The sequence below is a fragment of the Anser brachyrhynchus genome (assembly GCF_964034855.1).
Source record: "Anser brachyrhynchus genome assembly, chromosome: 16".
NCBI classification, from domain to species: domain Eukaryota; kingdom Metazoa; phylum Chordata; class Aves; order Anseriformes; family Anatidae; genus Anser; species Anser brachyrhynchus.
The window spans coordinates 9,084,714-9,110,070 of NC_137734.1; the positions used below are offsets into that span (position 1 = coordinate 9,084,714).

General features: G+C 49.4%; 1 protein-coding gene and 1 long non-coding RNA gene across 2 annotated transcripts in view; both read left to right on the forward strand.

Moving 5' to 3' along the window:
* KCNB1 (potassium voltage-gated channel subfamily B member 1) overlaps positions 1-25,357 on the forward strand; it is a 120,328-nt gene that overhangs the window by 31,439 nt on the left and 63,532 nt on the right. The gene's annotated exons all lie outside the window — the stretch shown is intronic.
* On the forward strand, positions 11,294-14,584 carry LOC308178985. The gene is made up of 2 exons (XR_013940092.1): positions 11,294-12,326; positions 12,358-14,584. It is a non-coding gene; the product is annotated as an uncharacterized lncRNA (long non-coding RNA).

Here is a 25,357-nt window from a genome sequence, read left to right on the forward strand (position 1 = left end):
GCCTTTGACTGGTGTGTGCGGTGTAGCACTTGTGCGCTGTGAGGACTGCTCATGTCTTTCCCAATGAAAATCAGCACAGGCAGAACGATGCTTATAAAAGCAGAGCAAAAAGGTCTCAGAACAAAGGCAGTGTTTTTGGAGGTGCCCCAGGGCTCGGCCATGGGGCCGGGAGCACCACAGGAGCACGCTGCCCGTGGGTGGGGTGTCCCCAGGGGTGGGAATCTCATCTGGGCACTGAGCCGCCTGTTTGCTTCATGCCAGCTGTCAGGAGATTTTGTTTCTGCATCATGGAAAAGCAGGATGGAAAAGGTATTTTACCCCCAGAGCAGACTCCAAGAAGTGACTAAACCCTGGTCAGCTGAGCATGTGGTCACAAGTCGATGAATACACGTTGGAAGGAGCTTGAGAAAAAATGTTGTGTTCTTACAAACCAGACTTTTCTGTTTCCCATGGTATTGACTTCAATCAATTTCTGTTGTATTGGACCATGTGAAAAATATCACACAATCCCAGAGAAAACAAAAGCAGAATTAAACCCCAAGCACTGTGCTTTTGCTCTTCAGCAAAGTCTCTGCAGACCGAGCTTTCTTTTGGCTTCAGAGAGAAGCAATTTAGAAAATAGTTGGGAGGTGGTTTCAAGTGGCCATGAATCTCAAGAGTTTTGACAGTTTTGTTTTTTCTGTTATATTATAAGCCTTCTCTGTGGTTGTGCTTACGATCAAGATTTGAATTTCAAAGCTGTCCCCAGGCACCTCCTCGTTCTGACACTTCAGGTGAAGTGCCTTCAAATAAAACAGCTTCAACTTCTCTGCCAGGTGACTGCTCCAACTTTGCTCCCTCCTGCCACGGAGATGCCAGCTTTGTAGATGTGGCACTTCTACGGACCTTCAAAAGCCTCTTGCATCAAACGGGATCTGAGATGCAGTTTGGAGCTGCTAGCAAAGGAGCTGACAGTGCTCGGTGCCATGAGCAAACCAGGACAGGCTCTATCCATCCACTATCCATCCATCTATCCATCGTTTGGATGCCAGCCCCGTGCCCCAGGCAGCCAGCTCTGCCCATGGCACCACTGTCAGAGACCCCACATCCCTGCACAGGTACAGGAGGAGGGCACAGCATGCAGAGGTGCCGTGGTTTCCCCAGGCTCAGGTGAACCATGGGCTCACAAGAACAGTGTGTCCCTGGCTGCCCGCTGATCCTTGGCTGCTCGGGAACACCTCTGAGGGACGTAGCACATCCTGGCCACACCGCAGCCACAGCCGTAACAGCAATGGCAGTGCCCAGCCCCCCTGTCACTGAATGGAACCGGGACAATATGCTCTGGTACTTAGGAAATGCAGTTTCAATCCTCCCTTATCAAAAGATAGAGGATGATATTTTTTTCTGGAACTAGAAGAGACCGTGGAGTCCTCTGGCTGTCTCAGATTTGCTCCTGCTGGGAGGGAGCGCTGACCTTTCCAGGCTGCCCAGCTCTGTGCTCTCTCACAGAGAGTTTCTGCTTTTCTTCAGACTCCAGCATCTTCCCCAGTCCTCCTTTGCCCTCCCACTATCAGGAGGAGTCACTTGCGCATGCTGTCCTCCTTCATCTTGTGAGCGATTTCAGATGCAGGATTTGGGAGAAAAAAAAAATAGTTCTCTCTAGCTGGACATCTCTGTGACCTCAGCTTAATTTAAATAAACAGTTGGTTTTTTAGGTCTTACCAACAGTGAAAACTTCTCTTTCTGTCTGCCAACGCAATTCTTATTCCCACTGGTTTTGCTTCCAAAAGATGACAGGCAGAAAAACCAAGCTCCTGCCTCCCCTCTTCCTAAGCTCCCGCAGCAGCGGAGTGGCTGGGCTCACCCTGCAACCCCTTCCAGCTCAAAAAGGGCAGCGGGCAAAGGCAGCCGGGAATGTTTTCAGGAGATTCTGGGTTTGGAAGCAATGTGGAGCTCCTCAGAGCAGTGGGAGCGATGTGTGCTCACGCGGGGCTCTGCCGGGGCTGCCGTGCCAGGCATGGTGTGTCCGTACCGAGGCTGTGATTTCCATCCGAGCCGGGGCAAAATTTTTCTTGATGGCTTTGTCATGCCCTCATTTTAGAAATGGGACAACGTGATTCAAAGAGAACAAACGACAGCCCCGGCTGTGCCAGCAGCAGCCGCGGGGTCAACAGGAGCCGAGCCCTCTGTTTCTGCCTCTGGAACACGCTCTTCTCCTCCCATTGCTCTTCTCTGCTGCAGTCTGGGGAAGGGACCTCCCGGCAGCCCTGTGATGAATTTCCACCTCTCTGTGTGCAAGAGGGGAGCAAAGGCTGGAGAAACAGGGCCAGGGAGGGGAGGAGAGCAGGAGGGGTGTCCTGGCCCAGGACAGGGGGTCCCAGAGAAGTGCAAAAGGGCAGCAGGGGGCTAAATCCTGGCTGGTGCGTGCTGGGAGCTGTGTGAAAGGAAACTTCCCTCCTGTTTCAGGGAGCCAGGGCTGCTCAGTATGCATAAATAAGTAGTAGGATTTCATCAGAGAAATGCCTAAGTCCTTCTGTCAGTTTTTCCTATTAACTGGGCTGTGTAGCTGTGCCCCAGACTTTGATCCAGATCACTCAGGGACAAGTCGGGATGTCGGGAGCAGGACCCAGCCTCAGAGGAACAAGCTCTGCACTGGTATCGCTGCCGAGTCGGACAGCAAATAACCCAGCTGTGCACCCAGCCCAGGACCTTAGGCCGAAAGACTTTAAATGAAGGCTTAGAACAAAAGGTGGAGAACTTGCAAAAGGAATTAAAGCAGATCTAAAGCAGCTAGAGTCTTTGCAAAAGGAATTAAAATATGATTAGAGCAAATTCTAATAAAAGACCATAGGCTCCAAAAAAAAAAAAAAAAAAGAGTTAAAGGAACATCTGGAAGTTTCCAGAGAGGCTGAAAGATGTCCCCTGGGCAGAGGTGAAACTTGTGCTGGGCAGAGAAGCTCGGAGCACCCCAGCTGGTGGCACCATGAGGTGCCTGGGCAGGAGGGGAGTCGGCAGGCCAAGGGGAGCCGCAGCGAGAATGAAGGGGCTGAAAATCCACCTCCAAAAGAGAAACAAAGCAGGCAGAGATCAGTCCCTGGCTGAAACGGAGCCTGGAGGAGCTCCAGGCTGGGAATTTGTTGCACTTTTCTTTCTGCCAAGCCACAGAGGCCTCGAGGGCAAGGTCAGGCCATCTCCACTCGAGCAGGCCCGGACTGGAGAGCTGCACTGACTGGGACGCAGACGTGGGACTTGAAGGTTAGAAAGGGGGTGAACTCCTGAATTCCTGACTTTTCCAGGGGGTCTTTCCCAAGTGACGTGGACCAGGGGATGCTTGCTGGGTTGGGGTTTGTGATGGGGAGGCCAGCGAGGTTTGCAGCAGAGCCCGACCCTCCCTCTGCAGGCAGTGCCTGGAGCTGGCTGGGGCACTGCTGCCCGCACGTCCTGCTTCAGCTCCATGTGGGACAGGCTGCAGAGAAAAGGGGTAGAGCTGGGGAAATGCAGGCATGTGCTCTGGTCTGAGAAAGCACTGAGAGCTTTGGGGTGAGGGCTGGCTGCGGGAGGCGGCAGGGACAGTGATGGTTTTTCTCAGGTACTGGGTGGGAAATGTCTCCTTGCAGCTGAGCTGGTGTCCAGGACGTGCAGACTTGGGCTGTAATGTAGTAATGTGGTGAAATGCCAGGGGGCACTAAGCCGTGGTTATTCTGGATGTCAAACGGTACTTCGATAGAGATATTAGCATATTTTTTTTTCTGGTAATTAAATGCGAGTCTTGTATGAGGTCTGTCTTTCTGTACAGTGAAATTAAGAGATGCTATCTTACAACAAGGCACCGTCTCTGACTGGCAGCACCAGAGCTTTGCAGCAAGAAAAACTAGTAGGAGCCTGGCAATTAGAGCCTATAAATGGCATCTCACTCAAATGCCAGATAACAGGAAGAGAGTAAAGATGGATTAGCCAAGCACAGCAAGTGAACAAAGCCCTCTCCTCTCCCTTCCAGCCCCCTTGGCTCTCTCCGTGATGCTCTCAGGCAGCACTGAAGTGTTTTTGGTCAAAATCTTGTCTAGCGCCTCGTGACACCCTCCCTCCTCTCATCGGGAAGCAGGCAAGTCAAATGGCCTGGATATCAAGCAGAGGAAGCCTAAAGCTGAGCTGGGCAGGGAATGACCTGTACAGGGCTTGTAGCCACTGCACCTTCTCCACCTCCGTCCCAGTTTTTGCTGTCTGGCATTCCCTGGATGTGGCACGCTGTCATCTGGGAGCATCCTGCAGCTCTGGAGGCTTCTCTCCCAGGGGCTGGTGCTGTTGCTTAATCTTTAACGTCTGATAGTTCTCATTGCAAGAATTGCATTTAGTTGCTTATCGGTTTGTCAAAATTCCCCTTAATGGCTGTTTAAGTTAACTTGCAGAGATCTTATCTGCCATTCTTCCTTCATTCCCCTGTGAAACTTATTAAAACAACAAATAGCAGGATGGAAAATTCAACTTTGGAGTCAGCATGGCTGGTGTAAAAACTCAGCTCTGGCAGCAGGGATGCCATCAGGAGGCTTCCAGGATGAGGTAAACGTTTCGGCGTTTGCATTTCTGGGTTCCCTTCCACCCCTCGAGGGAGCACTTTTGTGCCCAGAGCAGGAGATGGGCATCTAGGCTGGCCGCTGTGCCACCGGTAGCCTCCTGTCACGCCAAGCCCCTAACTCTAGGCCAGAGTCCAAACAGCTTCTGGGCACCAAAGCCTCAGGCATCAGGTTAAAATAAATGATTTTTCTTAAATAACATTCCCAGGCCGGTGGCTTTCAAGCTGCATCATTACCACTTAAATTTTGAGCGAGTCAGGGCAGTGTGTGGGGTTTCTGTTGTGCTCATGTTCCGGGGTGCTCACAAACTCTTTCAAGCCCACGCTGGCACCAGCACCACAGGAGCTGTAGGCTCTGCGGCTCCTGCCTCCCACCGCCTCGCTGCCGCTCAGCCCTGCCGAGCACAGCTTCGTGCCTCCGTCCGCTCACCCAGCTGGGCTTCTGGTGGGTTATTGGAGGTGCGATGCCCTAATGAAAGAGACGTGGGTGGGAGACGGTCTGAGCTGTGGTCTACCTGCCGGAGACGGAACTGTTTCTTTCCTTGCAAGCCTCACAGCGCCAGGAAATACCCTTTGTGGCGGCGGATGCCATCGACAGAATCTCATTAGCACAGGATGAGGCTGAATTGTAGCAGCGCATTTCTGAATCCCTTTGAGTTTCTGGCTTTTGTGCCCAGCCACATTTGCAGTGCATTTGCTCCACGACAGCTTTCCGAACCATTTATCTTAACGTTGCAGGTGCCCAGAGGATCCCATAAGGGCTAGCAGGGGCGTTTTCAGTGTTGTGATCCTGGGGAGGGGGAATGCTCTTCAGCCGTGCTTTAGGCAGTCGCTGTTCGAAAAGGGCATCTGCAAGGTTTCCATGGCAGCTGATTCCCACTGCTGGAGCCGCAAGCTGCGGCTGGGGATGCTCTAAAAGCACAAGAAGGAAAACCCGGGCACCCCCCTCATTTGCAGCCTCCGGAGCTGCCTGCAGCAGGGGAGCAGGAAGGACCAGCAACGCGGGCACTGTGGGGCCAGCATTTCCTTAGAAGAGGCTGGGGAAAGCCCTGTCTGCGTGGGGTGGAAAGGGGCCCCGAGCATCCCTCCCCTCCTGCGTCTCTGAGTTATTCCCCATCCATTGCACGGGCAGCATACGATCACGTGCGATTCGCACGGGAAGCAAAGCAGTCTGTCAGTGCCAGCAGCATCCAGCGAGAGCAGAGATTGCGATGAAAAAAAGGAAGCACTGAGCATGAAGCAGATTTACTGGGTTTGCTGGAGCCTTTTTATCCACTTGTTATTTATTAAACTGGGCCCTCCAGCAAATATTTTTCCACCTGCAGTGACTAGACTTCAGATTTCTTCCTCTGTGCAGCTCCGTAAGCCCTTGGTGGGTAGGGAGAGGCTCAGCGCAGGCAGGGGGAATTGGCACTTCACCGCATGCTGCCAGGCAGGAGGTGGGAAAAGCTCTCTCAGGGCCTTTTACAGGGAATGGGCCACGTTTTTAGGACCGAAGCAACCTTTTGGGCACCTGTCAGCGCACACGGTGCTGTCTGACCAAACAAGCAAGCCCAGTGGCTGGGGCGGGTTGTGTTTACAGGCCGGTGTGAGTAGCAGCGTGGGGATGAATTTAGCAGCATTGCATAAGCGTGGCATTTGCAGACACAGGCGAGTTCTCGCGCTGATGTCAAAGAGCAGAGCTCAGCTGGAGTCCGTGCAAATCCCCTCCTACCAAGGGTCGGCCTCCGGTGCCAAAACTCCGGAGTGTTTTGTTTTCAGGGCACCGGGAGAATTTTTCAGCCTTTTAAATTTTTATTTATTTATTTATTCTAATTTCAGCTGGAGAGCTGAAGTAACTACTGGCGTAAAGCAGCTGTCTTGGTGCTGAGGACTCTGCGGGGCAGGCTGTTTGTCAGCTGATGAAATCCCAAAGTGTTTCAAGGGGGCAGGGTGTTTCTCGGTAGGAGACGGGCTCGCAGGCTGGGTTTATTGACCCTGCTCAGATATTTAGCTCGAGACCTTTCTGACACAGGATGAGCTCTAACACCAGCGCCGGTTTCCACAGGGGGAGCACAGCCCCACCGGGCAGAGGACCCCCGCGGTGGGGAGAGGGCCTCCTGCCCAACCTGGCCTCTGCCAGGGCCTCCGCTCCTCCTCCTCAGGGCTGACACCTCGTCCTGAGCCCTGCAGTGGTGGTTCTGTCCGGCCTGCAGGGCTCCTCTTTGGGTGGTGGTGCCAGCAGCCTCGGAAAGTGGGAATGCAGCTCCCAAACTCTGAGGAGCCTGGCAGCACTTTTGAATATCGCTGTGAGACTCAGCCCCGTTGTAATGTGCCTGAGAAATGGTTGTTTCCCTGCTAAGTGGGTCTTAACAATAAGGCTGCCTGTGATCTGTGGGCTCTTGGCTGGCAGCAGCAGGGGGGAAGCTGAGGACCAAAAGGATGGCAGCATCCAGGTACAGAACGCTTGCTGTAGGGGGGAATTTCCCAGTGAGCAGCCAAGGGGCGATGCAGCACCTCTGCAGCCTGGGCAGAGCGCAGGAGACAAGCAGGCAGCTCGGGAGCTCCTGTCCTGCCCCGCAGGATGCTGCTCTGCTCAGGACCACCCCAACCACATCTTCGCCTGGGTTTTCTGTAAGGAATGAACAGGTCTGATTGTGTATTTTATTGCTGCTGGGCTGAGTCCCCAGCTCACTGCTGCCTGCAGAGCGCCGTGGGCTGCCCCAGGCTCCATCCGCCTCCATATAAAACAGGCTGGCAGCAGGGAGGAGGGCACAGTTACCCCAAAACCCGAGCTGGAAGCTCCTCGGGGCAAGGAACATTTGCAATCCGGTGCCTGCTGAGCCCTTGGATCAGCACTCTGCTCCCCCTGCGCTCCTTGCGATAAGTAGCACTAAAAACCCGTCCTGCCTCGCACCCTGAGGGCTGCCACCAGATCTCTGTTTTCCTCTCTTTCCCATCACCCACGAAAAGGGGGCCTAATCCCCGTTTTGGGGGGAGCAGGGTGCTGTGGCTGTCCTGCAGCAGGGGGACGTGCACCAGCCCCTCTCCAGCCGGCGCAGGCGCACCCCAGCCCGCGGCGTGCTGCTGGCAGGGCTTAGCGCTGCATCCCCTCGGCCAGCTTCTAAAAAGGAATTATTTATGTCTCGTGCATATTTCTGGGCTCGACTGCCAAAAATGGCAAGCAGCACTGGGGCGTGCTGATAGCACGGTCTGCAGAGGAGCAGCAGTGCCCGGTGCTGGGCACACGAGCACTGGGGCAGCCTGCGGGCAGCCCCGCTGAGCACGGGAAGGGGCTGGGGGCAGCCAGGGGGCCAAGCTGCTGGGGGATACTGCAGGATTCAGGGCAGATCCTCTGTTTCCCTGAAGTACTTTTTGAGGGAAAAATATATATATATATATATATATATATATATCTTTTTTTAGATCTCTGTAATGGGTAAAAATAGCTGATATGTTACAAGAGAGACGGAGCTGTGCCTGCCCAAAGAATTGGTGTCCTGGTTTGTGTCCTGCTCCTTCCGAGAGCAGTGCCTCTGACAGACGGCTGCTGAGGGGAGGAAGATTCGGCTCTTTAAAGGAGGGCTTCAAAACGTGGAAGTGATTAGTGGTGCCAGTCCCTTGAGAGGAGAGCAGAAGAGATTCTGGAGAGGAACTGGAGAATGTTTGCTTGAAGATGGTGGTTTGCTGAGTGTCTGCAAGCTCAGCGAGCACCCAGGAGGCTGCAGGGCAGCAAAACGGCAGCAGGGGCCATGCCCTCACCAGCCGGGAACAGCCCGGGGCTTTGGAGATGTTCACATCTCATCAGGGTTTTTGCTAGGGCAGGACTGTGCCCCGGGAAAAGGGGTTTTACCATCAAAGCCACTTCACAAAGCTAAAAACTTGGGTTTTGTTCAGAAACCTCCCAGCAGAACCACAACATTTCAGTTATGCTCGAATTAAAATGCTTTGTGGGCCGTGTTAATTTTGTCTGAATCCCCCACAGGAACAGCCCAAATGAATGCATGGTCTTGTTTTGTTTAACTATGTTAAATACAGATATTATATTTAGCTATAATTTCTCTATTACAGTTAATATTCCTATCAAGTGTACTGATCTCGTTAAAGCACAGCATTTCAGTGAGTCGCTTTTCCTTGAATTCCATTCCATAGCACATTTCAAGATTTGAGGCTTTTTTCTTGCAAGGCAGAAGGATTGTGTTGCAAAAACCTATAATAACTGGGATTTCCTGCAGATGGAAATTCTGGTTCCTGCCCACATGGCTCGATAGAAAACTGGTGCAGCCATGCCCCGGGTGCTATTTCTGCAGCAACAGCACTGCTGGAGCCACCCAGAGCAGCAGACTGGGGCAAACAGGACCTGGTCCTGAATGTGTAGGGTTCATGCCCTACCACACCATTTCCTACAGTAAGAGCATTATCACCTGTGGCTCAGTGGGTTCACACAGAGCTGTGCATCCCATGTGGACACAGTAGTAGTTTATTTCCTGGAAATGCAGGCACGTGATTCAGTCTCACCCCTATACTAGGGACGTGCCTCTTGATAAAGCCATGCCATTGGATGCCCATGAAACCTAGATTAAAGGGCTGTGGAAAAATGTATGGAAGAATCCTTCTCTGCCAAAAACCACAGGTTGCATTTGTGATCATGAGCTTTTCCTTTTTCCCATAAATTCAAGCAGTAAATACCCTCCCCTGAAATACCGCTGAGTGTCAGGGTGTCGTGCATGGTACAGCCCTGTAAGTGGGACAACTAATAAGCTCCTAATGGGGGAAAATTAAATTAGACAGCATTTGGATGGTGCTTCCTTTGGATAATATAATCCAACTGTGCAGCCTGTCAGCCCGCAGTCTATCCCCACTGTCACGAATGGAGAGATTCATCTGATATATTGGCATTTATCTCATAATAAAATGGATCAACATCCAGGGTTTCTGAGGGCTCATACGGCAGAGCTGAAAGCTGCTGTGGCGTGAGGGACGTTGACCCTGTGTCAGGAGCAACAGGCATGGCACTGATCCTGCACCTGGGCAGGGAGCGCCCTGCTGGGGATGCTTCTGCTTCTAAAATAAAAAAATACCATTAATTTCCTCAGCCCTAGAGTGTGGACAACAGTGAAAGCTTCTAAAGTGCGTTGATAATAGTAATAAAGGAGAAGATCCCCGAAGCAAGGTGAGCGGGACGGCAGGCGGCCCAGCCACCACTAACAGCAGCTCAGGGGAGGGAGGAGAGGCCCGAGGTTCCTCAGCCCTTGGCCAGCAGCGTGCTTACTGCGTGCTGTCCGTGACTGAACTGATTTCCCTGCGGGAACACCACGGTCCCACCTCGGGGGGGACCACGGTCCCCACGCCTGCTTTGCGAGGCTGCCGGAGGCAACCGGCAAGGGGCCGGAGGTTTCCCCTCTGCCTCCTGCCTGGTGGCAAGGGAGGCGTTTTAAACACACAGCGAAAGTGTTCTCAGAATAGTCCTCCATCTGAAGGCACAGCTTTGTTGAATTAATGCCGTGAGACATCAATTCAATTAATTTTTCGCGCTCCTCCTGTTCGCGTGCTGACGAAACGCGTCCGGGAGGCGGGAGGCTCGGTGTGCAGGTGCTGGCAGCGTGGTGCTGCGGCACGCTGGTTCCTCGGCTGCTTCAGCACAGCGAAACAAACCCACGTGGCATTGCCCTAGCAAAACTTATCTTGATTTCTGGTCTGTGGTGAACTTCAAAAATGTCTTTTTCTCATTTTTCTCAGGTTGCTGGCCAGCCTTGCTCCCCTGATGGCTGTCCGCAGGCCTAGTTCCAGGGGCCCATCACCGGAGACAGGCCTGTCTTAGACAATGGTGCTCAGTTTTAGTTATTATCCTTGTCTGCCACGAATGACCAAATGTACTTGCAGTGCTCCGGGACTGTTAGAAGATCAAAATCTGAATATCGGTAGAACCGCTCCTGTCTGATGGCAGCCTGGGGAGATCAGAGGGACACACCGCTTTGTCAGGGCCGAGCCTTCCACGCCCGAGATCTGAACGGGCGTTTTGGCCTCAGACAAGCCGCCTGTGTTCCCTGTGCTCATTACGTGCAACAGAGACAGGTTTTCATCTTGAGAAGCATAGGGAACATCCTATGAGCAGCCTCGTGTCATGGCAAAACTCTGGTCTGGTCTGCTCAGGGGAAGGCAAAGCAATCCTCCTTCGATTGCTGCCTGCACCCTGGGGAAAGCAGGGCTTCTCCTGGCAGAGGGCAACCTTGTCCCTCATGCTGGGGACGTGGTGTGACACCGTCAGTTCAGTGCAGGGCTGGGCCTGGTGGCTCTGTGCTGCGGGAGGTGTGTAGAATCATAGAATCATAGATTCTGAGCATCCCCAGAGCAGCCCTGGGATGTTGGTGCCCTGAGGAAAGCACCAGATCTATAATCCATAAATACGTACAGGCACACCTGTGCTCTTGCACACGTGGACATGTAGGCACCCAGGCTTTTGTGCACGTCACCTTATATATATGTGCCTACATATGTGCCCCCATCCTTCACCTGGCAGCTCTTTGGTTAGCTGTGCAAGGGGATTTCTATGTTTATTTAAGCCCTGTTTTGATGGTAGTGATTTATCTGGTGATCAATTTTAGCTTGCAGTCTGTTACTTTGTATTGTGAATTTCTGCCACTTTCATTTATTGGGATGATGCCTCCTGTTAGCGTGTTACTGCAGCACATCTTTCATTGTCAGAACCCAGTCCTGTAGCTGTTACCTTTAGCACAAAATTCTGCAGATTTATCTCTCCTTGCTAAGTGACAGGGGAGTGGTAGAATTTATTTGGACCTGGGATGTGTTTGTTTGGTTCTGTGGAACACAAATTTAACCATTACTTGAACCATTCAATCTGGAGCCTCTCCATCTGCGACTCCTGCTCTGTTCCTGGAGCTGTGCGCAGTTACGTGGCCCAGGCTTCAGTGGAGCGTGCTGGAATTCTTTCTTTCTCCCATAAGCTGTCCAGATCTGCTTTGCTTGAAAAAATTAGATGAGATTATACAGATATTTGCTGCTCCCTGATGAGGAGGGAGATGCAGAATGGGTTTGATGCGATCCCGGTCCTGCCACCATGTCAGGAGCAAGTACCATGTGCTCAGGATGCAGTCCTTCATTCTTCGATGGGGACTTCTGCTCCGAATCAAGGCTGAGCAGCCCCAAAGAAAAACAGTGGGATCCTGCATGGCAGTGTAAGGGAAGGCATGGCCAGAAGCCATCGCGTGTCCCCAGTGTGAGCTGGGCATGACCCGCTGGAGCACAGCGCTCACCAGCCTTTTGCTGGGACACCAGGAGAACAGGAGTGGCTGAGCTGGGGTCCAGCTGTTTTCCAGGCTGTTCCCACACCAGCTGCTGCACACGGATAGTACCAAACCAGCTTCATGGCTAGTAGGCAAGAAACAATACTGGTTTTTGTGGTTTTGTGGGCTGAAAGCCGAGGTCTATCTTGGTGTAAGACGTTTCCTCAGTCACTCCTTGCTTCCTGAGACCAGCGTGGTTAGATACATCTGTATGTGCCTCCTGCCTCTGTGGTGTCTAGGTGTCCATAGGCACCTGGGTAAAACACCCCAAGGGCTTTACCATCCTTCTAGGTGATTCCCAGACTTGGCCATGTCCTGGAGTTCTCCATTTCATATGCACTTGTCCTGGCTTTGCCGATCCCTGCTCATTCCCCACCAAACCGGTAAAGGCTGATGTGGGGAAGTGCTGAGCACCACCGTGCCCTTGGTGCTGCTCATGGCCCAGTGGGATTGGGCTGTGGATCTCCCTCCGACGGCATCCCAAACCCCCGGTGGTGCTGCTGGCCGAGCAGGCTCTGTCTGGAGCTCCCGGGGGCCTGAGCCCTCCAAACACGTGGGCTCCGAAACACAGCAAGAAAGCAGCAGATGTAAATAGGAAAGACAGAAATCCCATCAAAACATAACCATGACAGACAAGCCAGGAGCAGCAACGAGGCTTTATTTACATGCTAATCAAATCAATCCTGCTTCGTCAGCCACGTTACCTGCATTGAAAGGGGCTATAAATACAGAGGAGAAGAAAGAAGCCACGGAGAGGAACACATCTAATTCTGGTAGGTTATTGCCATTAATAGAAGGATATGCACTCTGTACAAGACCTGATTAAGAGTTTTTGCCCCTGCGATACCTAAACAGCTATGCCTCCAAACCTCAGTCCAGACATCTGCAAAGCGTCTCTTGGTATTTCCTTTCCCCAGCTTTTTGATGTAGCACTCTTGTGACAACCTGTGTCATCTTGTGTCAGATACAACAGCTTGCTTTGTGTTACTGCTTCTTGTTGTGGGAGTTTATCGCTTGGTATACCATGGCGTGACTCTGTGCAGCAGTCCGAGTGAATGGGAGCACTGGGCTTTGTTGGAAATAAAATGGACAGGAGCTTTTTTCAGTGGACGATGTTTGGGTAAAATTTTACCTTCTTTAACATTTTTTGTATTTGAAAAGGCTTATTTCCCATCAGGATAGTTCCTGGCATAACATATCCTCCCTTCTCTTGTATTGTATCTGCTCCTATCACATTGGCAGACGAAGTAAAAAGGATGTAATGCCAGCCTTTGAAATGGGAATTTTGTCTTGACTTCAATGGGATTAAGATCGTCTTTGATCTTCAGGAAAGCCAAGCTAAAAGGCAGCAGTGGATGCTGGTGAATAACAGGGCAATTTTAAGGTATTTTACAAACCTTCATTTAGATTCCATATTAGTCTGAGTAACAGGAGAAAGGGAGAAAATTGCTGCTTTCTTTGAGAACATATATTGTGATTCATTGTGTAGATGTCCTTTAGGGACAGAACAGTATGTGGTTGCTTAAGATAAAAACTTAAAACATGCACGGATATCCCTGGCAGATAACTCCAGAATGTATTTCAGCTCTCTTCTCTCTGCATATTGGCAGCAAGAAGGTGGGCACTTTGCAGCTAAGGAACAACCTGTCAAACTGCAGCAAGCCAAACACATCATAGTGACTGTATAAACAGACTGAGGACTTCAGTGCATGTTGTCCGCTGGCTTGGTTGTGCTCTTGTTAAAGCTTCCCCTGCCAAAACTGGGAGTATATGGAGGTCTCAGCTTTGTTTAAAAGAAGAAAAGAAGGTCTCAGGTCTTCATGAATGATGAAAAAGGCCTAAAGATATAAAATCTAAAGGTTAAAAAACAGGCAGAGAATGAAAAGCGTGAAACAGCCGTGTTCATGCCAATCTCGTGAGCTGAATGTTTAACATGAGCAGCATCTCCCTCCACCCCTGGTTCACCTGGGTTTGGCGTGCTGCAGGCACTCACAAGTGCCCATCCTCATCCTCCTGAGAACGAAGGCCACCTCTGCCCCTGAGGCACAGACCGGCCGTTGTTTTCCTTGCAGCTCTTCTTCAAAAGCCCCTCCTCCCCCAGCTGATTTGCAGACACTTTTTGTCTGCTTGCTCTAAATAAAAATAGGTCAGTTGTAAGTAATTTATTATGCAATGATTTTACTCTATTTTGCCAGACAAAAAATCATATGGTTGTAGCAAATTGTAGTTTTGGACAAGTAATGGTTCCCCTCCAGCTGTTACAGCTCTTCAGATAAGTTGCTCTTGAACACTTCTCAGAGATCTCAAATATTGTTCTTTCTGCAATGAATGAGCAAGTCAGTGAAGTGGCTCTTTTTCCGTAGAAGAACTGAAAAGACAGAGAATGACAAAAATATTAAGTGGTAATGGAGATTTACATCCTCAAACTGTCTTTCAATTAAAAACCAACCAAACCTGCACCTTCCATTTGGGTTGGGTGAACATTAGAATTACCTTGAAAATTAAGTTTTAAGAACTGTAGGTTTGAGGTAAGTACACCTTAAATACCAGATTTCTGAGTACTTAGGGCTGCAGCTGGACAGTAAATTCGGTGGTGCTGGTGACCTGCATTTCAGCCCTCCATCCTCACCCTTCCCAGCCCCTCTGGCCGAGGACATTGGTCCTGTGGTGCCAGTCTGTGCCGTGGTGTTGCTGGTTCAGGGATCGGAGGGGACTGGAGGCAAAGCCTTCTCCTCCTCCACATGTGTACAAACGCCACATTGCCCCTGGCTCCGTGCTCACTTTCTCCAGCACCCAGTGCCCAGAGCGAGAGGAAAGGGCGAAGGATTGCGGCCACCCAGACGGCGAGAAGTCCGACTGAGTCACATTTGTGAGCGCGTGGGAAACCTCAGCAGAGCTCTTCTCCATTTTTTTCATATGTGCAGAATGTAAGTGCAAACAAAAGGGATTGTTTTCAAATTTTCTTCTAGCTATTTTCCCGTTAGCCTCTAGGTTTCAATCACTGGTCAATGCAATTTGGAAAATCCCATGGGCTTCATCTGCAATGTGCCTGGAAGAATCTGTGTGCAAGTGCCTGCTCTTTTCTCTCTCTGTCAGTGTGACATGGTAGGACAGGTTAGGAGACATTTCTGCTTTCTTGTATGAATGTGAATCCCTGTCACTGCCAGGCTCCATTCTCCGCTCTGAGTACAAGTCGTGCACTCTGTGAATACGATCAGTTTCCTTACTGGACTGATTAATGAACACGGGCAGATGAGACAGCCTCAAATCCAGCCCCGGGAACCAAAATGTGTCTGTCTTTTCTCTCCTCATCTTTTGCTTCACTTGTATGAACCACCTCCGCACCCAGAAACATATTTGCAAAATCTATTTTCAGCCTCACAAGGCAACATGATACATATCAGTTAACATTTGTCAACCGAAAAGGCGCTGATTGGATAAAAATTACAGACCAATCCCTGCTGGAAGTAAACTGTGACAGCTTTGTAGCCATTCATTTATGCCATCTCCAGATCTGACACTATTTTTAACCACTAAATATTAAGATGCTCCTTAACGCATAGATTATGCTAATGTTCAAATGCAATTACCCTGCCTGCACAGGCAAGGGCTATTTTGTTCTGCAATTGCAGTAATTAAATGCACATAAATTAGGTACATTTTTGTGAAACAGGTGTATTTGAAATGAAAGTTTTTCACCTCCTTATTAGTAAAAGCTCAGATGGCTTATTAGGGCTGGACAATTAACGTGAGAGAAATTCATTTTTACCATGGGCTTTAGGGGGAAAAAGTGGTTGGTTTGGGTTCTGCAAATTTCTTTTGTCTTGCAGTGCTGCAGACGAACATTTTTAATTGAGACACTCGGCGGGGATCCCCTAACGCTGCTCACCTGTCACCCCGTGGCCATTACGTATGTGGGGAGATTTCTTTCCACCTTGCCCCACAAAGCTCATGGGAATGTCAGGGGACGGACCTCCTGGTGGGGCTGACGGACACCCTGGGTGATGAAGGGGAGCAGGAGAGCAGCAGCACTCCTGGTGTGCCAGGGGCTCTCTCAGCTGGTTAAGAGCAGCGGGTGCAATTGTGCAGGTCTGCCATCACACATGGCAGCTGGGGAGAGCTGGTGTTTGCAGAGGATGCATCCTATTTTCCATGGAAAGCGAGTTTTCTGTTCCCTCAGACAATATACATTCAAGCAGCAGATTGTCAGGCGCTCATTAAGCATTTATGTCTTGTTGACATTGTTTAGCAAAGATCCCTGGCAAAAGAGGTCGTAGTCTTTGTTGGTCCAGCGGTGAATTCTTTACTCTGCCTTAAGCATTTTGCTGCGTGTACCTCTCTCGGGAGGACTTGGGTGCCTTCTGGTTAGCTGGCGGCTTGCTGGAAAACAGAATTGCTTTTTTCATACATAGGCAATAATGCTTCAGGGTATAAATTATAGTCAATAAAAACATGGCTGTAAAATATGCATCATGCTCCTCCAGAGTCAGAGGAGTGCTGTTGTATGCTTTAATGTTATGGACAAGATTGCTAAAATTACAGCTGGCTTTTTATCTCCTGCTCTTATCCTGTAACATACCCTCTTGTAATATCATCTGGTTTTAATGCAACGTTTTATGGCCAGTTGTTGTAGACAGTCCTACAAAGCTGAAATCCCTGGAGCACTAAAAATCAGCTTTGTTTTATTTATTGTTTTGCATGTTATTTCCTCCTTATTCTTAATGTAACAAATGGAGTCCTGGGGACAATACGGCAAATACGTTGAATGTCATTGAACGGGTCATGCAGTGCAAGCCGATGGTCCATCTGCCTGCAACAGAGGCTGGCCAGCTGTTTGGGGACACAGGCTGCCCATCTCTAGCAGACAGATGTATCAGGCACGATTTGGGTTTAATGGGAGGGTAATGGAGCAGGAGAAATTAAGGCCGTGGTGTCACAGAGCCTTTGCTTTGATGTGCTTGGTGTCTTCCGGTTTGCTCTGGGGGTCGGGTCTGTCCCGTCCAACGCTGTGGCTGCGAAGTTGGAGGGCGTCCATGTCCCCCTCGGCAGCACCGCTGCTTTGTGTGTCTGCAGCTCGCGGATCCCTTGTGGCTGCTGGCAGCAATGGAAATATCCCGTGTGCCCTGGTGGTTGGCTCACCTCCACGAACACATAGAGGTTTCCTGGTGCTCCTTGGTTGTATTATGAACTTTTGCCTTGCTCAAAGTCAAGTAAGTAAATCTAGGAGGAGATACTGTGCAAGGAATGGGGAAAGTCAGGGAAGATGTCATCTGAGATGTTGGACTAAGGAATTAGATCACAATTTAGGTAATTTTACACAAAAGCTTCTTTGCCCTGTGCATCAATTCCTTCATCTGTAAAACTCAGACACTGGCTCTGTATTACTGCCTAACCCCAAAGTTCCAGTCTGTGTTTCCTTAAGGCAAGGCAGGCTAATGATACACGCAGTTTTTTTGGAGGGGCTCTTGACACAGGCAGGAATAACAATTAGAGTGCTCTAAAGAAGAGAAAGTTCTCCAGGAACTGAAAAGTGAGATTCACCTCCAAGAGATTCTGGGCCGTTAATCAGGTTCTTTCTGGCACTCTCTGGATCATTATGATAATAATATAGTAATAATAGTAATAAACTGTGACCATCCGCAGGGGAACATTAACCATTTGTCCAGTGCCTGTATTAGTTCATCTATGAATTCATCATCGTAGCAAGAAAAGTTTAAAACATTCTCAGGTCACGTTGAGATCACCATTTACTGCTGTCTGTTCTTTAAGACAGGAGATTTTTGCCCAAAGTGATTTTCTGTGTGTGTTTTCCCATGAATTTTCAAAGTTGTTAGTGCCCAAGGGACAGGGCAGCGATGTGGAAAATGGCCAGCCCCCGTGCGATTTGTTCTCATGATGAGGCTACGTGCCTCCTGGTCCATTAAGGGTAAAACAAAATTCAATTAAGCCCAGTTTCAAAAAACTCCAAGGCTCCTAATGCATATGCAAATGCCTAACAGCCCATATCTATTAGCCCAACTGGAATTACTAATCTGAGTATTTTAATGTTTCTTGGCCTACCTGTTTGATTTTGGCTGCCTGCAGAGGGTGGTGAGGCAGGACCAGAGCACCTGAATTCTGGCCGAGACAGGCACTCATGTAGCATTTTCTTTCTATGGAAAACTTCATAAGCCTCAGAAAGGCTAAAGCGTACCAGGAAAGATCTGGCTGTCTGACCTCCAGTTATTTCAGCTGCTGTCTCTGAGGACTAGCCCCTGTATTTCGCTGTGACTGTGCTGAAGCTGCAGTGAAAAGCTGGAGCCTGGCTGAAGTCAGGAGTCATTTGCAAAGAGGCCGTGCCGCTGAGACAGGGCATCCCGAAAGCCCCTTGGGCGCTATGATTTCCATCTCCTCTCCCTCTCCCCAGCCTTTTTTCTTCTGCGAGGAAGGAACGAGGTCAGAAGGACCCTGGATGTTTTCATTTTTCAGCATGTCAGGAGGTCATTGCCCTTTCCATGCAAAGAAGGTTATGGGAGTTGCTGGCACAGTTACTCTGTGAAGCTTTTGACTAGAAATAGAAAATTCACACGGACCTGTTCTGACCCTGGTCTTTGCACACTCACAAAACTGCCCAGGTTTCCATTTCTAGCCCACGAGATGATGATAGGACTTTTCCTTTCTTTGTAAAAAGGCCTCTAACTCAGAGTTTTTCTAGAAACTGCGCTAAATAAAGTCACTCGTTGGAGGTCAGAAAGTTTGTTTGCGTTTGGTTGGAGGATAGATCCAGGAATTGCGTGTGTCTTCTGAGCAGGCATTTCTGAACCCAAGTGAGGGAACATCCTTGGCATTAATTGATATTTTCCCTTTGAGTCTCCCGTCACAGTCTTATTTTCAGTGTCACTGATTAAAAAATAGCTAATGGCTCAGAGAAGGCATTCTGGCAGCTGGGAAGACTTTGGAGAGAAGTCTTAGGGATTAAAGTCCCCGTCCTGTTCTTTGTGTGACCTCGCAGTCGCTGATGGTCCTGGGCCGCCGTGGCTGCACCCCTTGGTGGCCGTGGGCAGGTGGGTGCAGCTCTCTCCAGTGCCGCCCCAAGATCCTGAATCTTCCAAAGCAGAAGGAAAGAAAAAAGGAGAAAAAAGGCTTTCTTTAATGCAAATCGAAAAAGGAAACTTCTAGTACATAATTGCAGCTCTATTTGTATTGTTTGCTTTAAGCATTTAAAGCTTGCTAAACTCCCAGGAGAGGGATGTGATCAGTGACTTTGCCATCTTGTAATATTTTGGCTGTCCCCAGAGCCACAAAAGAAATGGACTGTGAGCTAACAATGAGATCCCACCAAGTTTCCGATGGATTCAATGCCCCCTCCTGCTGCCACAGCAGAGAGCACGCAGCGCAGCTTTGGGGACAACAAACAGCATTTTGACTGCAGCCCCGGCCACTGGTTTCTTCTGCTGATGTCCTGGGTCTGAGTGCAAAAGCTTTCCTGCCCTGCAGCTCCCACGACTCTTAACCATGTTTGGTGTAGATGTGCTCTAATTGCATATTTCTGTGGCAGCCTGTATATATGGTTTGTGGCATCTCGTGAACAAAACCGATTGTAGATAGTCAGGAAAGAGACAGGGAAGAAATTTATCTTATCACCCCTCAGGGCATGCTTTGTGTGAGAAAATACATGGGGCAAGGGAGAAGGAAAATGTACTGCTTTCATTTTTAGAAAGGGCAGGTTGGAGAGGCCATATAGTTCCCTGGCTCACAAGCATTGAACGGATGACAAGTGCCCGCCTCGGGGAACCAGGGGTTTCAGTGCTAGGAGGCCCAGAAAAGAAGCTGTGCTCTACCAAGATGTAACTGGGCAGAAATGGCAAAGAGCTTCCAGTTCCAGCTGTGCTGGTGGTGGTTCCTACCATCTTCAGTTCCCAGCGTGGAGAACCTCCCGTAGCGCAGAGGCGAGGTGGCGAGCGGGGCCAGCTGGGAAGCGGCAGGGCTCCCAGCGCCCCTGGTTGGCCATGCCCGTTGGGGAAGGTGGAGCTCGAGGTTTCCCAGGGTGCCTGTGTTTGCTCAAGGAGTCTTAGAAGCAGCTGAGAAGCGGGAGCAGCAGTGACAGCTAAAGACGCAGACACAACCAGCCTCACGTGTGTGTGGCTGCAGGTCTGATGGGTGGACTTCAAAGACACTAAAAGACTGTCGATGCCAAAGGCAGACCATTTTCTCCTCCTGAATGTGCTGCAGCAAGTCTGAGGGTGTCCTCAGGGAAATGATTCACCCCTGCTTGCAAACACTTTATCATCCGAAATGCCAGCCCTGGAAATGCCACTGCTGGCCTCCAAGCACCAAGGAGACAAAGCGTGACTTCATGTCTCTAAGCGGTCTCTTTGCGGCACATCGTGGGGTAGCAGGGTAGGGACTCGCTGCAGACTCAGGCAGGTTTCCTCCTCTCCATCCTCTGTAGGAAAAGGAAGCAAAATCCCCCACCAGCCCCAGGCTGAACCCTCCTGGGCACGTCCTGCTGCAAGTCCCTCTGCTCCAGGGACCCCCAGTGGCAGCCCTTTCCTCGGGACCTTTGCTGGAGGAAGGGTGTTTGGATACCTTGATTAATAATCAACCGAAGCTCTTTGTACCTGTTTCCATGGGGACCGCAGCGTGGCTTAGGCTTATCTCCGAAGTAGTTAGTGCAGATAATAAAAGCAAGGAAGATACCGCAGAGCAGACTTCCAGTGAATCCAAACCTTGCCTCTGTGGGTGGGAGCACCGTGCCAGGGCTGTTTCCCTCCCTGCTGCTGGCACCTATGCGAAGGGTGAGGCTGGGGCTGGAGGCTATAGCTCTGAGCCTGTACGACCAAAGCCACAGCGGGGCCAGCACAGGAACAAACAAGGGAAGAGTGATCAATGAAAGGATGCAATGAACAGACAGAAGTGGCGAAAGGTCACAGGGGAGAGAAGTTTTTCAGCTGCTGCTGCTGGGCTGTGGTTGCTCTCACCCCAAATCTGGACCAAGAGACTCCAGGCTCTGTCGTAATGCTCTGGATGCTTCTGCGATGCATTAGCCGAGGTGTTTAGGGTTGCAGTGTTAGCCAGCTCATGATGAAAAAATAGGAGAACAGACAGATAGTCAGGAAATCTCACCTAAAACCTCTGTTAAGCCCCTATATCCTACTTAATGCCTTAAATTGTGTTCCGAGATGAAGATGTCTGGCACGGCTGAAAACCCATTAAATGAGCAGAAGTATCCTTCCACAGAGGTGAGAAGGGATGAGCACAATTACCAGTGGTCACTGCAGATGCTCTTGGTTTTAATGCTAGATCTGTGTGTCCCAGCTGTGCTTTTGTATACAGAATGGGAAACCCAGGCCTCACCTCTGTCTGTCTATCATCTATACATCAGCTTCCATTCATTTCGAGGAACAGTTCAGGGTTTAGCATCTGGCTTGTGACTGATTTATGATCTTATAGTACCTCTTTTAGTCTGAACAGCAGGGAGCTGAAATAGTCAAGATTTAGTCCCCTTGTTTCATTGCCTGCTTGAAGAGGTGAGCTGGTGCTACATAACAAATTTCATTTCCTTGCCCTGCCCCAGGATCTTTTGAATATCCAGTAGATGTCACATCTGAACAGTGTTGTGCATGCACCCAGGGAACTACCTCCAGGCATTCTGAAGTGAGACAAATAAATCAAAAATCAAAAATTCTTGCTTTTCAAGCTTCTAACTGGCAATCTGCATGATGAACACGTGGAGAGTGCATTAAGCAGCAGGTGTGAGAGACATCCTATGCTTTGCAAAAGAGCATCGCTGCAGCAGAGAGAGGCAGGCAGACTGAAAGGATGCCAGAATGTTCCTCTCCCTCTTTTGATGAATTTAATTTCTCAGCACCCGGTGCAAATGCTGTTGGAGCTCTGCAAGCCTCCCAAACCACGTGTGCTCTGGGTGTAGCAGGGGGAGCGTTTCATGCTGACTGGTCAGACAGGGAGGACTTTTTGGCGGACTTTGCTCAGGCACCATGTTCATTTTCCATTCCTGCCCAGCAGAGCCACTTCGTTAGGCCCACTCTTCACAAGTCACAACCACTTGCCCTCGCTGGTCGTGTTGCCTTTGTGGTGTGAGCAGATACCCCCGCAGATTCTTCTCAGGGAGGCAGGCAGCACAGCACTGCCATGGGTGCCAACCAGCCTGACTGCGGCCTGTCACCCGGAGCGTGTTCCGTGAGGCCCTTCACTAAAAAACAAAATGCCCACAAATAGCTTGAGGGCCGCTTGACAGCTCTGCAAAGCCCCATCTGGCATTTCCTCAGGGTGGAGGCACTGCAGGACTTCCCTGCACTTCTCCAGAAGTTCTCCTCCTCCTCCAGCCTCTCCTTCCAAGCCTGCAGGCTGTTTTCCTGCAGCAGCGCTGGAGCTTAGCTCAGCTCACAGCTCCCAGTTTCTAATCCTGTTATCCAGGACCCTGTTGTTTTGTGAACAGTGGTCATGTGTGAAAAGCAGGCAAAGCTTAGCAGGTGAAAAAATGTCATGGAAAGGAGTTTGCTTTGTAGAGTCATGTATTTTCCACTCTCTGCATCATGTTATTTCCACATCTCTTTTGCAAGGTGCATGAAATATTTAGATGCTATATGCAACATATATTGTACCGGAGATCTTTGGATAAGACCCAAACCTTCTAAGGAGGTAAATCTCATCGTCTCACCTTCTGTCTCGAGGGTGAATTGATCATGCAGCAGCTAACAAGATAATAAGACGCATCCTATTTCAGGCAGTGGGGCTCTTATCGTCCTTTTCAAGATCAAGTAATTCCTCGAGGTCTGAGTAGCATCACACGTTGTATTCATGCCCCCGGCTTCACAGGAGCGCCCACATAAATGGAATAAACAAGAGAGAAAACAAAACAGGCTTGTTTTGAGGATGCTGCAAGGATTACACGTTGTACAGCCCCGAGCACAACTGGAGCACATATTGGATTGAGGGGCTGGGAGAGTTATGGAAACAGACAACACGACAGCAATAAATTCCTTCATACAAGCCCCAAGCTTACACCTCTACAAGCTACTCCTGCTTTCTCCAGTGTGTGAGGGGAGACCCAAAGCTGGAAGAAACAATGTGTTTCCTTTGAAAAGGGATGCTAAGCATGAAGAGCAGCTGGCTTTGGCAGTCAAGATAATAATAAGTTTGAGTGCTAGATTATTTACAGCATTTGGCTCTGAAACAGGGATGAATACAATGAGAGTACTTAGGGTAGGCTCTGCTGAAGCACTGAAACTGGCTGCTGCTTGTTAGGAGAGGAGCATACAATGTGCAACAAGTAAACAAGGAAAATCACTACACTGCATGGGATAAAATGTTCTCATCCTACTCTAGGGATGAAAGCAGAATAAGTGTATTTTTCTGCTTAGGATTAATGGCATTATTTAGGCTAATTATTCTGGATATTTCCCTCTTCTTTTTTTAGCTTTCTCAAAGAAAGGAAAGGAATCTTTATCTGTGTGAAATGTTTTCATTTGAATCTTGGCTTTTTCAGATATTCATTTTCTACTCCCACACCTCCATAGTTCATGTTTCATTAAATGAACTAACAAAGCCAGCATGGCTCGTTATCTAACAACGGTTTAAGGTCTGACTCTGACCTCACTGTTGCACCCATTCTGCTCTACCCTTTTCCTGTTAACTGCAGCACAGTCAGTCCTGCTTGGTTTCATGGAAATGATAAGAGAATCGCTTCAGACCTTATCCCAAGCTGATATCAAGTTGCCTTCAGCGACCCTGAATGGCCAAGCCCTTAGCCAGTTCCAGCATCCAAATGTTGCTTTTAGAAAGCTGTCCAATGGATCACTACCTTGCTCTTGCAAACTTGCCCAAAGCAATCTTCAAATTTGGAATAGCATTTTTCCCATAAGACTCCCAGCATGCCTCTTTTTCAAACATGGCTCTGAAAAGCTTTGAGAACATCTACTAACTGTGGTGATTCAACTCAGATCAGCCAGATCTACAGGACAAAGACATCTAAAATATGTCATCCCCCACCCCTCCTCAGTGAACTTTTGCCAAAAGTCAGCAAGTTTTTGATTTAGTTAGGAGGGACCAAGCTATTGTTTGGCTTATTGCTTGATCCACAGACAAGGGATATGGGACAGTGCCAAAGGCCCTAGGATTCAAGATGTGAAAGCTGTTTTTTTCCTATGTCCAAATTACCATGTAACTCTATCCTACAGGAGGATAAAGTTCTCTTTTCTGTCAAACTGGGATTTTGCTAGTCCTTTTTTTCTGCAGTGTTTTGGGGTCAGAAATGAAAAGTGCTGAATAAGTCATTGGTTGTTGTCTAACTAGGAGCACGGTGCCAGCCTGTGCTTCCAACTTTGATAAGTAAGTTTGGGGGCAAGGACTGAGGATCCCAAAGTGCTAAATCTGTCGGTGTTGCTAGTCCAGCACATGCAGCCTCTAGGGGATCCCATCAGGCTCTCAGGCAGGATGACCATTGAAATGTATAGATATGAAAAAATAAAGGCTTGAAAAATATGTGTATAATAAGTTACTCTGGACCTGTGAATATATTCACAATGCAAGTCATGCTCTCCGAGAAAGGAGGAGGCAGAAACATCGCCGTTCAGTCAGCTTCCTTGGCAGGAGTCTGATGGGAGAAATCACCATACCACGAAGGTCCCATAGCACGCCAAACCCCGACAAGCCCGAGCAGCATTTTATCTGCAGTCTCACGGATGTCTGCTCCTAAGACAAGTCACAAATGTGAAGATTTTCCTCGAGCTGTTTAGCTGAGGGGAGAGAATTGCCTGGGCAGCTCTCACTCGCAGGGCTAACTGGAGTGGAAAAGGGCCTGGGGAAGGATGGGACCCTCTTCAGTTCCTTCCAAGGCTGTCTCAGACCCCAGAATGATGCCCTAAGGAAGCAATTAGCTCCGGATGTGTTTTATGTTTGTAGGACCTTTTTCTGTTAGTGTGTTTCCAGCTGTATAACTCAACCCTTTGCTCTGAGTTTATCCTGCAAAATGTCTGAAGTAAAAATTCCAATGGATCTGCCAGACACAAAATGCCCTGCTCTCTTCAAAGCAGTAAATGTAGGTAAAACTGAGTTGCAACCCATTGAGGTGCTTCCAAAAGAAGTCAGACCTCAGGATCCCACAAGGTGAGAGGCATCTCGTCATAAAAGTTGAGAGGGACAGTTAATATAAAGGGTCAGGCTTTGGTGGGAGCAAAAGGGGTAAATAACTATTGCTAAACAGTGAGATTTGGGACCCCCTGGCAAGGAGCTGGCAGTGAGGCAGCAATCTGACCAAGCACAACAGAAATGAGCACACTAAGCTGGAGGTTGTTCCTTCGAGTCTGAGTTCCGAATAGATCTGCTGTAAATATTTGGTATTTTGGGATCAGGTCTCCTCACCATGGTCTATCAGATGGGGTTATATGGAGACTGCTGATAAGTTTTTGTCTCTCCCTCAATATTTTTAGTGAACTCAAGTTGAATGATACTCTTCTGCAGAGAAGAGCGTGTCTCCTACTCCTTGAACTCAACACCTGGTGTGTCCAGTTTAACATGGGGGTGA